Source organism: Epinephelus lanceolatus, chromosome 19 (assembly GCF_041903045.1).
Source record: "Epinephelus lanceolatus isolate andai-2023 chromosome 19, ASM4190304v1, whole genome shotgun sequence".
Taxonomy (NCBI): Eukaryota; Metazoa; Chordata; class Actinopteri; order Perciformes; family Serranidae; genus Epinephelus; species Epinephelus lanceolatus.
The window spans coordinates 36577326-36595223 of NC_135752.1; the positions used below are offsets into that span (position 1 = coordinate 36577326).

The following is a 17898-nucleotide window of genomic DNA, read 5'->3' on the forward strand; positions in this document are numbered from 1 at the left end:
AGTTAGTTGAGCATGCTGACATGCTAAACTAAGACTGTATGTAAAGATGGATGACGTGTCTCTATTCCCTCTTACTGTCAGTGGTGGACAATAACTAAGTGCATTTACTTGAGTACTTTAGTACAGTTTTTGGGAATCTGGAGTATTATCATGTTCAACATGCTCAATCGGCCAAAAAGCTGCCAACGGCGAAGTGCCGATGGTGCGGGACACACCGAAAAACTAGGCCGACAGACGCTCACCGACGGCCCGACTTTGGTCGACGGCCAACCATCGGCTTGGTGTATCAGGGCCTTAAAGGAGGAAGGGAGGAGTAAGGAAATGCCGAGACAGTCAGCTGATGGCTGCAACAACAGTGACAATCATTTAACCCACTGTGACTGTGGCTGACTGACAGGGATTTAATACTAGAGGAAATTCACGTCACAAAAACATCCTCTTCATCTATTGTGTACAGCCAGATACTCAGTGAACAGAAATGTGGAGCTGCAGTTCAGGTTTGCCATCTTATTAATGGGCGTGTTTCTGCCAAATCTCCTGTTGTCATATAATGTGTGTGTTATGACGTTGCAGTGTGTGTTTGTGTATTAAAGTGTCACAATGCACACGCATACATCTGCGACTCTGAGGAATGTGACCACACCTCTCTGATCATTGTCACCTTCTACTCAGGACTCACTTCAGTTTAGTGAGCGTATTCATTCAGCTGGCTTACTGTCTGTTTTTAGCAGTAACCTGACACCAGACATGTCAACAGGAGACGTGAGGCCAGATCTGAACACCTTTTCCCACACATACAGTGGTAGGAAGAACGTGCTTTAGACCAGGTGTACACACAGTTTTAGTGGAGATAGCTGCAGGTGATATGAAAATATCTCTTTCAGTCTAGTTTGTGTTATTGTGTGACTTTGGCATTTCGAAGGGTTAGTTCATTTTCACCAAAGTCACATAGCTAATCAAAGCAACAGTAGACCAGTAGCTCAGCACGCTAAAAATACTGTTTTTCTCAATGGAGTCTGGTGGCTTTGACCGTTGACTGCTTCCCTGTTGAATCAGGCTGTCTTACAGAAAGTTAAGTGGCGAAAATATTCTTAATATAGCGTACACTTAACCTGATAGCCTGCTTCTCCAAACTATAGCGTGCTGACCGACATTGACTGAATGTACTACACTGACTGTGGACAAGAACCCCTTTAAAGGACTGATAGCTCAGATAAAAGTGCTACATTTGTGATGCAGAAACCACATGACCATGTAGTCCTTTGATCGAGTTTACCAAAGTTTTTGATTCTAGGATGGTTTGACTGGAGCAGCCGTCGTTGCACACTGCGACAGATCGAACACGGGCAACAATATTTTTGTTGACGGTAGATATCGAACAAAAGCCCGAGGCTGTGTCGTATGAAGTATCTGTGAGCTGTAAATTCACAACTTTCTCTTCCTCTGTGCTGCTGCCTCACGTCTGCAGCTGTCTGTACTGTCTGTAAAGAGTAGCATGAAAGTCAAGAGCGCTCACTGAAAACGTCCTCAGTCACTATCAGCAGACGGCCTGTCACTCAAAATGGCCTATCCTATGTGTAACTTTACGCCCTAATAAAATGTACACAGGTGAGTTATATATAAATTCACCCCCTGTACAGTTGTCATGAATGTTGAAATTAGCCATAGAGACCAAAACTGTTTTAAGTACCAGGCTGTAAACATGTTTATTCCTGCTGTAAAGTTGGGCATTTTAACTACGGGGATTGACTCGCTCTTGGAGCCAGCCTCAAGTGGCCATTAGACGAACTGCAGTTTTTGGCACTTCAATTTTGGCTTCATTTTTCAGCCCTGGAGGTTGCCAATTATTATCCAGCTAACATTATTGTTTCGCAGATAAAAATAGACTGTCAAACCATGGAATGAGGTCCTGGCAGACGCTGTAACAACTCCACTGTCTCACTGCCAAGCCCCACAACACATTTAACAGCTCCCGGTGAGCAGGTGCCAGGTTTGGGTTGGCACATCCCGTCAGCTTAATGTTTAATGATGTGGAGGAGTCCATTAGCACAGCTGATAAGGTTCATTAGTCTGGTTTCCCAGAACAAATACACCTCAAAGCGCTCATCGGGGTCATACAGTGACTACAACAGGACTCAATTAGTGACATGGAAGGGAAACAAAGTTCATAATCCAGACCAAGTATTTCCCCTCTGAAGGTCTGTCCATTTTCTGTTCTATCACTGAATAGCTTTTCGTCTTCTTGGTTGGTAGTATGTTTAATTCTGAGAAATGCCAGATGATGAATGTATTGCCTAGAAGCAGGAGCATGAGACGTAGAAGTTTAGAGTCTGCTAACATTAGCATTTAGCTCAAAGCAGCTTCACAGAGCGGTTGGCGTGGCTGTAGACTCTTGTTATGCTCTATTTGCTGCAGGTGGATGACGTATTTTGGCAATGTTGGCCAGACAACAATAGAGGTTGTGCTGATATTTTTGCCCACATCAAACCACTACATGGTGTTTATTCTCCTCTATTGCATGCATCATTCCATGCGCTCTTTGGTGGTGTGTTTAAATCCCATTTCTGCCAGACTTTGTGTTTGATGTTGTCATGTTTGTGGTGATTAAAGTTGTCGAAAGTAGTTCAATAGTGTCCAAGTACCAAAGCTATGAATAAAACAGATCTACCAGCAGATTTTCAACAAAAGATAAACACCCTTGCTGTGTCTCAAATCATGTACTTCTGTACTTACACTTAATATTTTGAGTGCATAAGTGCGTTCACACTGAGAAGTATGGAAAAATGCAGCGCACTATGAGTCAAGAAGTCAAGTGTGGAACTATGGACACTTCTTGCCCTCAATGGTCGCCATCTTGGCTGCGTAGCGGAAGGGGAGGGACCAGTTTTCAAACTGGAAATGGCGGCTGAGGACTGTGCGACTGTGAACGTCACTGCATTGTACAAATACGTGTGTTTTTTGCACTAAGCACCACTATACTGTTGTCGGGTATAAGCCAGCAGTATGTTTATTGGGTTCATTTAGCAGTCTGTAATGATTTGGTACCACGAATGCTAATGCTAGTTTGCTAACTGGCTAATTTGCGGTCGTCATTTCCGGTGAGTGCACAACGGCTGTGTTTGGTTTGAGACAACACTACCTTGTTGAAATTCGTGCGCTACGCCAATAAGTACATAGTGCACATAGCATACTACATGGAAGTGTACTGATGGAAGTACGTGATTTGAGACACACCGCCTAAGTCCGAAAAACAAGAGGTTGTGCTATCGTCCCATTCTGTGTACATCACATGAACGCAGCATCAGACTGAAGCAGGCGCTTTTTCCAGAAATCTGTGGCTGAGTCCCACATGTCCCATATTATACTCAAAAGTCGCAGAGTCGTACTTTGGACAGCTTTGTGCAGAGGGTTCCACCATGTTCAACTGAGCAAGCAGTAGAGTTTACAGACAGCAAATGCATCATTTGATCCGTCACAACTGTTAAAGTTCACACTGCAGACAAATGTTTTTGCAATTAATGCGATAAAAATGCTGAATTTTCAAAAAAGGAAACAAATTTGTTGCTCATTTCTCTCATTTAAGAGACTTTTATTATTTTCTCTTTTATATATTACTCTTGTCCTTTTGTGTTACAATATGGCAACAGTCTTTATGGTGTATGTACCAAAAACTGTACAGTATTTTGGGGCAAATAACACCTTAAGCTTTAAAAAGTAGAAAAACAGTGAGTGAAGCAACATTAAAGAGAAAAAGAAATAACATTAAAAGAAATAACGTTATTACAAAATCTTATTTTGTGTGCTAGGACTTTCTTCTTCTTGTTGCCGTGACATCGAGTCTCTGTTTTTTAATCCTAGTACAGTGTTGAAGTTTACAATTGTGGTACTGTGTCGACATTAGCAGTAATGTGACAACATTTGTTTGCCAATCATGTCCGACAGCAACCTCTGTACATATCCGGAACTCACAATTACCATCACCTCCTGAGCAGAGGCATTATCTAGCTCCGGGAACTCTGCAACAGGTGGAAACAAAAGCAGAGCAGGAGGCGGCCTCTGCATGTTACATCACAGCTGCGTGCAGTGGAAAGGTGTCAGTGGGGCGGGTGTCCTTTAACTCAGTGCATTCTTTGTGCCAAAATAAAGTAGTACTGTCACTGCGTCACACTGAGCAATAAAAACATGTTGCTCCACAAAAATCCAGTTTTCTTTTTCACATATTAACTCTAATATAAATTTAAATTTTATCTTAACACAAAGCAGCAGCTGAAAAACTAGGAAATAACTGAACAAGTAATAAATAGACAACACTACCGGTCTGACCCTCGATGCTACAAACACATCCAGGTAAGTTGTTTTAAATATTGAGGCTTAATCTCAGACCTTAATATCAATGAGCATCAACCCCAAACTCCAGACTTCAGAAATGTTTCAGAGAGATGATGGGTGGCATTATAACATTATATATAAGTAGTGTTGTGGAAGCAGCCCCCTCTGCTCTCACTGATCACTACAGTCAGACTGGTGACCAGAAGATTCAAGTTCAACAGCAGAAACATCAACACCTCCGGCCTGAGACGAGCCAGGTGTTTCAGAATAAAAGCACAAATGGTTCTACTATGATTTATTTATCAATACTGTATTTTACTCAATTATAACAATACTTGATACTATGACAGTACTTTATTTAACTTTATTAAAAAACATGACTTTATTTACCATTATAACACTACTTTATTTAACTTTATACCAATATTTTATTTAACTTTATTATAACATTATTTTTAAACTCTTTCATAAAAGTATTTTATTTATCTTTATTACATTATTTTATTTAATTTTATTATGACAGTATTTTTTAAAACTTTCTTATACTAAAAAATAAACTATATTATAATGTTTTTTTATCTAACTTAATTACAACATTACTGTATTTAATTTTATTATAAGATTACTTTATCTAACTTTATTATAACAGTACTTTAACTTTATAATAACAATACTTTAACTTTATAATAACAATAATTTATTTAACTTTATAATATCAATACTTTATTTAACTTAATTATAACAGTACTTTATTTAACTTTATAATAACAGTGCTTTATTTAACTTAATTATAACAGTAATTTATTTAACTTTATAATAACAATACTTTATTTAACTTAATTATAACAGTAATTTATTTAACTTTATAATATCAATACTTTATTTAACTTAATTATAACAGTAATTTATTTAACTTTATAATAACAGTGCTTTATTTAAAGTAATTATAACAATACTTTATTTAACTTTATAATAACAGTGCTTTATTTAACGTAATTATAACAGTAATTTATTTAACTTTATAATAACAATACTTAACTTTACTATAACATTATTTTTAAACTCTGTCATAAAAGTATTTTATTTAACTTTATTACATTACTTTAATTTTATTATGACAGTATTTTTTAAAACTTTATTATAACAAAAAAATAATATCCTGTGTATCCTGTATCCCAATAGAGCCTAAAAATATCACCTTACTGTTTAGAGACATGACTCAGCCTTTAGTCAGCATTTCCAAAAGTTCAGATCAAATGTGAGCAGCACAACTAATGAACTAATGAAACCAGCCCGGTGGACTCTGTTGTAAGTGTTCATGGAAACTCCTCATTTAACCCTGTGTTGTGGCTTCACTGAAGGAGCTCTGGCTGGTCACACAAGTCTGCACATGATCTGAGCGAGGCGGGGGAGGGAAACAAAGAACTTGACAGACTACGAGAGGAGGGAAAGAATGAGAGGATGGAATGAGTGAATGAGATGACAGTTAAACTCTGAGCAGGTATTTGGTGCTTTTGGTCCTGTTGACAGTAGTTGAGACGGACAATTTGGCCTGTAAATGCAAAGATGAAGAAGAACTCCGGACTTCAAGATGACCACCAGGTGTCCAGAGTCAGTTTCCTGCAGTCTGAGTCAAGATGGACTGAAGGACACCTTGACATCTGAAGAAGAAGATGTGTGCTTTGTCATCAACATCCAGTCCAACAACATGCCACACCAAAGGAATACACAACCCAGGCCCTGTGTCACACCTGCATTCATCCACACACTGTTTCAGGAACACGTCAACACTGGAGGCATGCACGCTATTAAGACGAAAGGTTTCCTAGATTGTGAAACACAGAGAAAAGAAACCTGTCTTTATAAATACAGTGACCTGGCTTAGAGACATTCCTCAGTGCAGGATCTGTGCCCTGTCCATATAATTAAAGTCCTCAGATCTTCGACGTGTGATGATGCTGTCAACTCATAAGACACTATTTTTAAAGCCTCAGTAGTTTTGGAGCTCCTTGTTTAAGAGCAGCTGCTGTTTGGAGTTTGGGTTCACTTGTCGTTTCTGATTAGACTACACCCACCCCGCCCTCCTCAACTGTTCTACGCCCCCCAGGCACGGGGGTTGTGTGTGATCCTACTGATACCCTTAGCTTCTGCTCGTGTGGCGTCTCCCTTAAAGGGATAGTTTGGAATTTGGATAGTTTGGGAGGCACCATAGTCAGTGTGTTACCCACAGTAGATGGTGGTTGGCACGCTCCAGTTTGGAGAAGCAGACCCAAGTACCGCCACAGAAGCTAAACAATGTACTGCTGTGGAGGGGGGCATTTAAGGCCCACATAAAAACTTCAGTATCAGTTTAAGCGTATGATTTATTTAGAATATTTTCACCGCTTTACCTTGCTGTCAGACAGCTCTTTCTGACAGGCAAGTTAAGCTGTTACCATGCTCTCTTCAAAGCCACCAGACTCCATTGATGAAAACATCAACTCTGTCCCCACCATGTTTTCACTCTTATAAGATAGGGGGTTGTGTTACACATGCTGTGAAGTAGAACAGCACCGCCGTGTCCAAAAATGAATGAAAAAGAAGATTCACTGGTAACCAGAAGAAGATGTTGTTTAAAGAGATGTAAAAGCTTGTAAACTGCACGAAACTGCTGGTGCTGATGGAAATGTTTACGGCCGTCGAGATGTTGATGGACTCAGACTCCGACATTTCCTGTTTTGATCAACATTCTGAATGTGATTTGGACGAAGAAGCAAGCGAGTTTGGTGGGAAGAGACGGGATCTCCATGACGGTAGCCCTTTGTAAACAGGAATTGTGCAAATTTGCAGGAAAGCCCAATCAGTCTTTTTTCAGCATTGGCAGTATAAAAACAAAATCGGGGAGTGCAGCAAAATGCCGCCTGCCTACTTTTGTTTATACAGAATGTGCCTTTTTTGGGCCAATGGGGGGCGTGAGCAAGTAACAAAACGTGTAGCTCAGCGTGTGACGTAAACAGTGACGTGGGAGGGAAGCCGCGGCTGGTCAGTCCTTTGGCGATTCTCTCTAAGTCGCCCCGTTCTTCACCGTCCCTGTCATCTGACGGTTAATGGCCTCTTCGTTTGCGAGGACAAGGAGGGCGCGCAATTCCTTGTCTCCCCAGTTGCTCATCTTTACAGTGTCTGTCAGGTTTGTGTTTCCCTCTTGCTACTAGCTGCTCGCTAATTCCTGCTATCAGCTGTTTCCTGTTTATCCACCACCAGTGGCTCGCACGTGCGGCGTCATCAACAGCTCCTCCCACAAGTCTTCAACAGCCCCTCCCGTGGCGGAAGGGTGCCTCGGTCTGTTTAAACCAAAAAGGTTCCGAAAATATGTCTATCCTATGTAATGGTTTTGGGTCCGTGTAGCTCTTTGGAGTTAGAGGACAGGCAGAAACTCACTTCCACACGAGTGTGGGATTTCACAAATGCTCGTTGTTTATTTTTATGTCAACTTAAAAACACTCCAACCTTACCAAACCCAGTTGTACGGCTACTACAATTTCATACATGAACATAATAGTCGCCACACGTACTTACAACCATCACTGCAGGAGCACATAGATGTACATCCGACCAGCGTTGGGTGCGCTCTCAACAGACTCAAATCATAACAAGCGCTGCTTGATGACGTTGCTGTTAAGCGACACAGTATACACCACGTTAAAGGCACATTTCATACATTCGACTGTTACACCTACGAAGTGGAAAACTGGGCACCTCAGATCAACTCGCCAATCCGGCTCTGTGTGTCTAAATGCTCGCAGCTTTCCGGCAAAACGGCCCAACATTCGTTGAAAATGGCAGTGTAAAAGGGGACTGTCAAGACGAGCATAGAGGAGACGGAGACAATAGAACATTGAACGATCACTGAACGTGGCAACATGTTCCACTATATCTCAAACAGAATATTATATTCATTACTAGTAATATTGTTTTCATTTATACAATTCAAACTGGCGTAAGGAAATGACAAAAAAACAAAAAAATGAAAGTGTGAAATTAAATTTGTTCTTGAAAATGACTGTTTGACAAAAATGCATTTTTCTCAGCTTTTTGTTGGATTTTTTTATGAAAATGCGAAAATTCAAGTGTTGATAAAATAAGAAATGGAAAAAGATAGAATAAAATGTTTTTTGTTTATAAAAACAGAAGGTCTCTTCTTTCGTTTGATGTATATACTGTTTACATATATTCATAGAATAAAAAAAGATGAGTGAATATGATCAGAAAAGTTGGAGGTGGCTGGAAACTTTAAAATAATACTCTGGCGTGGAAGGAGTTTAACCTCAGTGATCACAGAAGCTGCTGGTCTACTGCTGCCTCAGTTAGTTAGTCTGTGTTATTGTGTTATTTTGGCATTTTAAAGGGTTAGTTTGGATTCAACAAAGTCACACAATAACAGGATAAAAAAAAAAACGATCACGGCAGCGGTAGACAACCCCAGGGTAAAATTGTTGCTTTTAGCAATGGAGTCTGGCAAGGTAAAGCCTTCTCACCCAGAGCTTTTAAAGGGATAGTGCACCCAAAAAATTAAAATTTAGCATGCTGATGGACGCTCTGGTGTTAGGCTGAGAGGCTACAGTGAGGCTAAAAACAGAGTTCAAATGACGTTTTTTCAAACAACTTTTTATGTCGGGGCTTCAGGACACTTGGATCCGTACGGACGAGCAGTATGGAGATATTTTGTGCTTTCAATTATGTGTTTTTGGACGTTTGAATCTGGGGCGCCGTCAGCCTCCATTAGGTGGAGTTGTGTTGCTACCTCCTCTCCCCTTGGATCTCTGCAAGTGTTGTGAGGACTCTAAAACTTCACCTGAGCCTCCCTCGGCATATGGGTGAGTAGATAATGGCTGAATTTTCATTTTTGGGTGCACTATCCTTTTCATGTATGCAGCTTACACTTTCAACTACAGGTCGATTTATCAGCTTGCCTGTTTAATCAATATAGACAGGACATTTTAATGACTGTTGTTATATCGGTTGACCTCTACCTTTAACTTTTTAATCAAAGAGACAGAGGAAACAATCTGTAGTAAACTGAGTAGACCCTGGGAGGAAATTTCAGGAGACAAAACTGTTTAAGAAGCTTTAAAAGTTACTGGTTACAGTTTAGGTTGAGTATTAAAATAAATTAAGACATTTCTGCAACGCTGCCTGAGACCAACCGAGCCTGAAACCAGCCTCATCAAAAAGACCAACTCATCTGCTCACTGCTCCGCCCACCACGCCCACCACACACACACACACACACACACACACACACACACACACACACACACACACACACACACACAAACACACACACAAAGACCAACTGGAGGTTCACCAGCAGCAGCAGCACCAGCACCAGCAGCAGGGCTGTGAGGATCACCTGTCTCAGAAAACAGGTTTTGGTGTCTTGGTATTGTGCCAGGGTGTTGCTATGGCAACAACAAAGAGCAGGGAGGAGGGGAAGGGAGTCACGGAGTGGGACAGAGGAGAGCATACCTGAGCGACGACAGTGAAACCTGAGAGGAGGGAGGAGGGTGAAGGAGGCTTTTAAAAAAAACTAAACGTAAGGGGAGACTCTGCTTGTGACCAACACACTGAAAACACAGTGTGGATGAGTAGATACTCCTTTCTGCTGTTAATGATGCAGCTCTAACGCTCCGTTTGTCTTGTAACGACAAGAAGTCTGTAAGCTCTTAAATATTTTACATTTGTGATGACGCTTGTTGCATTTCATCTTTCCTGCAACCTGTGAAGGCAGCCTTCCTCGTATCAGCCAACCTGCTGGCCAATGAAACTAATCCAAGGGGGTTAGTTACAATTTTGGTTTCCATTGATTATAAAAGAATAAATAAATAGGGCTGAGCGATACGGCCTATAGTTAATATCGCAATATTTTCAGGTTGTATTGCGATAGACGATATGTATCTCGATATTTTGAAACTACTCTAAACTGCTGTGGACTACTGAAACACTAAACTACTAAATGAACGACTGTTACAATAAAGCTAAATAAAAAGTGCTGTAAAAATAAACTTAAATAAAGTAGGGCTCCCCCTCATAGTCGACCAAATTAATTGGCAAGATTGGTCACTTAGTCGCGGACAAAAAAAAAAGTAAAGAAAGTGAAACTCTATCAGGAGCTGCCCAATATCAAAATAAATCCAAACCTATATGACTGGACCATGTGGGAATTTAATGTGAAAGGACAGACACAGGAAGTGTCCACGCTCAGCAGTCAGACAGGAGTCAGGTTAATTTCCAGGGCTGGTACCTGCGGTTATTCCACAGGCTAGTTAATAACATGTCGGGCAGGAAATCCAAAGTGTGGGATCATTTTGAGAAGGTGAAGGACGAACCCAAGGTGATACGTAAACTCATCTTCATTGGTCGACTACAAACATGACGTATCATGTGAAACGTGGAAGTAGCTACATGCCCATTAGCCCACAGCGTCATTAACAGGCGGCTCGCTCAGTGTGTGACGTGCACTTGGAGATAAAATATAGGCCTATATTAATGAAGGTTCATTAGTACAGTTTGTATTTCTCTGTAATGTAGCACAGTGTTAACAATGTTACTGATACTATTCTTTCTCACACCTTCAACTCAAACCACCAAAATATATCATTTAATCATTACATTCATATCAGAAACATGCAGGAGACTAGTCCACTGATGGACCCTGATGACGACTGTTGGTCGACTAAAATTCTTAGTCGGGGGGGCAGCCCTACAATGAGCCACCTAAAAATAAATTGGATTTAAAGTTGAAGAAAATCCAATGTTGAAAATGATGTTTTCAAAGTCAGTGAGTTATTGTGTTAATCATGATCCATATTGACAAAATATAATCCCGATGATGATCAAGCAGCCCTGAGAAGTAACAATAAAACCTGCAGAGAAGTTATTACTGAATCTTACTATATAATATATGTGTGTTCCACGTTTTTCTCCTCACTGACTTGGTCAATCCATGTGAAATTTGGCACAGTGGTAGAGGGTCATGGGAGGATGCCAATGAAGCAATATTACATCAATTGGCCAAAGGGGGGCGCTATAGCAACCGACTGAAATGGCAAACTTTGAATGGGCATATCTCATGCCCCGTATGTCGTAGAGACATGAAACTTTGCACAGAGATGCCTCTCCTCACGAGGAACAAATCTGCCTCAAGAACCCATAACTTCCGCTTATATAGATTTTCTGCCATTTTGAATTTTTTGAAAAACACTTCAAATGGATCTCTTCCTAGGAAGTTTGAGCGATCTGCATGAAACTGGGTGAACATAATCTAGGGACCAATATCTAAAGTTCACTCTTGGCAAAAGTTGGAAAACTTACTAAAACTGAGCTTCTATAAGGCAATGAATATTGTGGAGGGCGTGGCTCATCACATAAAGGTGTATAACATCTCAAGGGTTTCACCCATCACCACGCAACTTTGTAAGCATATGACCACACATAATTTGAGGGGACCCCTCCATTATTGACCCCATCAAACAAAATGGGGGCGCTAGAGAGCTAATTTCTTATCTAGGCCACTAACTATCCCACTATTGGCAATGGTACTACTGTACTTTCAATAAAGCAATTGTACTACCAAATTTCACAAACACTCTGTCTGAATACATTGCTCTTCTTCATGGGTTCAGTTGACTATTTAATCGGCAATTTCCTATGACCTGTATCCCAAACACACACCATGTGAAACTGTACGTGGGCAACTGTGCACTCAATGGGTATGGACTAGTATAATATATTGAGCGGCTCATGTGGAGAAAAAATAGTATCAAAATCGTAAGGATTATGCTTTGCATAACCTATGACAGCTGCATAATATGAGGTTCAGACAGCCTCATGTAGTCATTTGTATCGTCTTCAGTTTGTCAACACAAAGGCACACAAGCACACACATGCCAAAAATCACTTGTTCCCAGAGGCACTTTTCCCAGGACACGAGACGAGATCTTTGCAACGACAAAAACTCCTTGGAAATTTCTTGTATGCAAGAAAATTCCTGTTAAATGAGAAAACAAACTAAAATGAAAAACAATTAGAAAATGTCACGAATAATGTTTCAAGGGAGAAGCTCATATCCTACATGGACAGATTTGTGTTGAACCAGAGATTTCTTTGTTTCTAATGACCAAAAAACTGAGTATAAAAGTACAATGCCAACCAAGTCAATGAATCCAATAATGGCTTCCAAACTATCAAATATACGTCAAAAGCATCTTGACATTCTGTCCACTGTCCTGTATGTGTGTGTATATAATGGCAGTTAGTGCAGCCTAATGAAGGTTATTGAGTCTTAATTGAGATTCTTCAGTATTTTACTCACAGCTGGAGTCCAGATAATGAACTCACAGAAAGACAATCCCTGAGCAAGGCACTACTGCTTGCCAGGTTCAACTCCTCTCTGTTGTTCAAGATTGATAACTTTTTACATCTCAGTCTGAAGCCACAGTCCTTATGTTTCACCTCGGCAGAAATCATGATGAAGGACTTTTACAGAGAGAAAACACACACACACAAACAAACACCATCCTCTTGACTCAAATTTACTTGACTCCTAATTTGCCTGTTGTATTTCCAGCACTTATGAGTGACGACAGAATCCTCAGCAGAGCTCAGGCCTCAGGTTACAAAACAGTTCTGACAGAGGTGGCTGGATTAAAGGTGTCTAAGGGTTTTTTTAAATCACTGGTAATGCTATGAATCAATGTTCTGATATTGGACCTCGTGCCTTACTCTAAAGCACAAGCAATTAGTCGATCAAGGGAAAATGAATCGCCAACTATTTTGATCATTGAAAGTAAATGAAGAGTCTTCGGGTTCTGGACTGTTGGTTGGACTCAAGAACCTTAAAAAGGTATCGAGTACCAATGCACAGCCCTACAAAAGCCTTGGAATGGATGTTCACACAAATCTGCTCTACAGTCGTAAGGACAACACAGTCTGACACACCAACAGCAACCATCAAACAGATCCAGTGGGGTACTTCAACCTCCTGTGTAGAGAAGCCATGATGCCTTCATCTCAGCTAAACCTTCAATCCATTTGCCTCTCAAGTCACAATTCAAATCCTCAGTCACTGGTGCCAAGGTCCACAATTTCCATAAGGAGACAAACATTTCCCTAATCAAAGGACTCAGGCTTCAGCTGCAGGAGGAGAGCGTCGCTGGTTGTTTATGGAAAAACACCCGGGCTGGTTGGACATTTGGACACTGTCGCTGTGTTCAGGCACAACACCAGCTACAACTGAGACTACGTGGGTGTGTTTCACAACCCACCTGAAGGTCTTACAGGCTTCTGTTTTCAGTCACATGTTTATGTTGAAACATGGTGAAGTGACACTGCACCTAAAATCTCCCTCAGACCAAGAGGTGTCTGGAAGAGGTTTGTAGTTTGAACAAACGTTTCACTTCAGAGGGGTCTAAACTCACAGCAGTGGACGAGATGCAACATGCAGAGGAATGGACTACTGAACCAGCTAATGGGCAAAGGCCCAGGGGCCCAAAGTGTAAAGGGGCCCCTGGGCCATCACTTGCAAAATGTCACTCAAAATGACAAGTATCGACCAGGAAAGACTCAAAATGACTACAAGGAAACACAGAAAAACATAAAGAAATTGCAAAAAGACACACAATACCTACAAAAATGGACAAAACAACCACAAAGCGACACTGAAAAACCACAAGGAGACACAAAATTACCTTAAAGAGACCCAAATAACTACAACAAGACTAAGAACCATAAACAGAATAAAATACCCACAAAGAAACACAAAAAAACCATTAAGAGATGCAAAGTAACTACAAAAAATGGCCAAAACAACCACAAAGAGACACAAAATTACATCAGTGAGACCCAAATGACTACAAAAAGATACACAAAGACCATAGAAAGATGCAAAGGACTGCAAAGAGACACAAAATAACTACAAAAAACAAGCAAAACAACCACAAAGAGACACAAAACGAGCACAACTAGACACAAAATAACTGCAAAGAGACACAAAACAACCACAAGGAGACACGTAATTACCTCAAAAGAGACACTAAATTACCTCAAGGAGACCCAAATCACTACAAAATGGTGAGCAACAACCACAAAGACAATAAAATGAGCAGAGAGAGATGCAAAGGAGCTGCAAAGAGACACAAAACAACCAAAAGAAGACACAAATTACCTCAATGAGACCCAAACGACTACAAAAAGACAAAGAACAACCACAATGAGACACAAAATGAGCATAAAAAGATGCAAAGGAACTGCAGAGACATAAAATAACTACAAAGCAAGCAAAACACCCACAAAGACACACAAACTTACTACAACATAAAATAACCACTGGGAGACACAAAATTACCTCTGAGAGGCACAAAATTATCTAAATGAGACCAAAACAATGACAAAGACAAAAAACAACCACAAAGAGACACAAAATGACTATAAAGAGACACAAAAAGGCCATAATGCATAATAATGCACCATAATGCATAACCATATATGCAAAATGTCATTCAAAATAACAAGTACCGACCAGGAAAAGACTCAAAATCATAATAAAGAGACACAAGACCATAAAGAGATGCAAAGGAACTGCAAAGAGACACAATAACTACAAAAATGGGCAAAACAACCACAAAGAGACACAAAATCACCACAGGGAGAAACAAAATTACCTCAATGAGACCTAAACTACTACAAAAAGACAACGACCAACCACAAAGTGACACAAAATGTGCTTATAAAGATGCAAAGGAACTGCAAGGAGACACAAAACGTCCAAAAAGGACACTAATTACCTCAAAGAGTCACAAATTAACCACAAATACCCATAAAATAACCAAAAGAGACCCAAAAAAGACACAAATTACCTCAAACAGACACAAGCGACTGCAAAAAGACAAAAAGCAACAACAAAGACACACTAAGTGACCATAGAGAGATGCAAAGGAACAGCAAAGAGACAAAATGACTACAAAAATGGGCAAAACAATCACAAATTGACATTAAACCACCACAAAGAGACACGAAACGTCCAAAAAAGAGACACAAAATTGCCTCAAACAGACACAAATGATCAGAAAAATACATAGAACAACCACGAGGAAACAAAATGACTACAGAGATACACAAATTTACCTCAAAAAGACCACAAGGAGATGGACCGTTCATGGAGTTATTACAGACACCGCTAACGGCTAACAGCTAACTACGCCCCTACATCGCCCCGGTCAAAATGGTCGCGCAACGATTACGTCACATCCAGAGCCCGGTAACTTTACAGGAACATTCCTCCGACTCCGCTCTCTCAGTGGAGACACGGCGGTTGAGAGGGCCGAGCGAGAGGACATTCCTGTAGTAGTTCCTGCCCCCCAAATAGTACCAGGAACTTCTTCAGTGGAAACGGGCCTATAATCCGCCCATGGTTAAAAGGTCCTTTTTATTCTTCTCATCTTAAATATTTCCCTCTCTGTGTCCCTTCTGGGGCTCCGTACGTCCATACACACAGATGTGGAATGAAAAACTGAGGCAAAGTTTGTCTACAAAGTAAACAAGTAGGTGATCTAAAACAACGTTATCCTCCCTTTCAAAACAATGCAAACAAATTATGTTTCCCTGAGTCATCATGGGTAAGACTCTTGCTTATGCAGCGGAGCAATGGAGCCAGGAGCAGCACTGTGGGGCTGAGTATCCTTACAACATTGTCAACACTAGTGCTGATAAGATACCAGAATTGAACACTGATACCTAAACAATATGTTTCAACACCTTATTTTAGCGCTGCACATTTAATATAATTATTACTGAAAATGCAATATGGCCGAGTGCAATGTCCAAATCACAGCAATTTTTTGATAAAGATAAAACGTCTCACAACATAAATGAAGCATTGTGGTGCTGCAGGGACGCCCCAGCCTACAAAGCATATCACAGTCATAAGTGACCCCAGCAAAGGTCATATCATCATTATCTTTATATTTTTTTGTGTGAAAATAAAACGCAATAATAACCATTCCCACCAAAATCGTGACTTGCATCCAAAACAATATCTGTCAAAAAATAATTGCGGTATGATTTACCATATTTTGAGAAGTAAGGGACCGTTTGTTATTTATAAGGGGGGAGGGAGAGGTGCAAAGAGGGGAGGCATGTCAAATATTTTTTTTAGCACCTGGGAGGGACTTATGTGGTCTATTTTGGTTTTAGAAGAGGGTCATACAAATTTAAATGGTTTTATTTTGCATTTATCGTAACCTGGATCTGTAAAAACAGAATTTATTGTTGGATTTTCAAATTTCTAACAGTTCTTGGACACAACATGCGCGGCGAACGTTTCCGTCAGAAAAAAAAAACGTGACTAAATCTGAGCTTAAAAAAGTGATATGTCGTCAAAATTATTTCAGTCTTGGTCTCATTTAAAATGTGGCCCAAAATAAACTCTTGGCACGAACTAATTAAGACGCACGACAAGAGCAAAAAACTGGAGTTCATCTCCAACTTTTAACTTTCAAACATCAAAAGGTGAGTTTTAAAATCTACTGACTGATTTCTGGTGGAGGGAGGGTCATGCATTTTCCGCCAGTCAATCAAGGAGGCTCACGGAAAAAAACAAAATGTAGCTTTGTGGGAGGGTCAAAACAAACACACACAAACAAACAAACAAAAAAGTCACACCCCAGCCACCCCCCTCTGATCTGATAAGTAAAGGACAGTCCCTAAGTGCCTCTAACAAAAGAAGGTAAAGCTCTGACATGCTACAGGTTGTGCAAACACAAGTCGTCACAGAGAGCTTTGTATAAATTAAATACTGTCAAAACTACAGGTTGGTTTGTTTTTTGAGGGGGGGCTGATTGAGAAATTGTTGAGGAAACATTGATTCATTTCTGTACATTAAATTTTGAGTGCATTCCTTTATGTATGCTGCACGTTTGCCATAAAAAGCTGCTTTTTGTGATGTCTATTTAATTCATTGTTAATATTTTAGCATTTATTTTAGCATTTAGCATCCAGTGGTAAAATATAACTAAATACATTTACACAACTTCTGTACTTAAGTATAAATTTGAGGTATTTGTACTGTAAATGAGTCTTTTCTTTTCATGACACTACGTTTATCTGAACGCTTTAGTTACTAGTTACTTTGGGAATCATGATTAATGCATTAAAAACCTTGAGGAGAGTTTATAAAATATGACGTTTTGTTATAAATTAAAGTACCCACAGTTTATACAAGTACAACTGAAATTATTTAATTAATCACTTAACAAATTTACAGAAAATTAATTGGCAATTATTTTGATAAACAATTAATCCATTATCTTTTTTTTTTTTTTAAATAATTTTGAGGTTTTTTTGGTGTGTTGTTTTTATTTATTTATTTACTTATTTATTATTATTATTATTTATTTCAATACATTTTTTTATTTCTATTTATTTATTCATTTTTTATTGATTAATTCATTTTTTATTATTTTATTTATTTATTTTTGCATCAAGGTACTTTTAGTTTTACTTTTAATACTTAAAGTACACTTTCCTGACATTATA

The 17898-nt window shown here is 39.7% G+C and overlaps 1 protein-coding gene across 1 annotated transcript in view; it reads right to left on the reverse strand.

Moving 5' to 3' along the window:
- atp8b1 (ATPase phospholipid transporting 8B1) overlaps positions 1-17898 on the reverse strand; it is a 46678-nt gene that overhangs the window by 26724 nt on the left and 2056 nt on the right. The window lies entirely within an intron of this gene.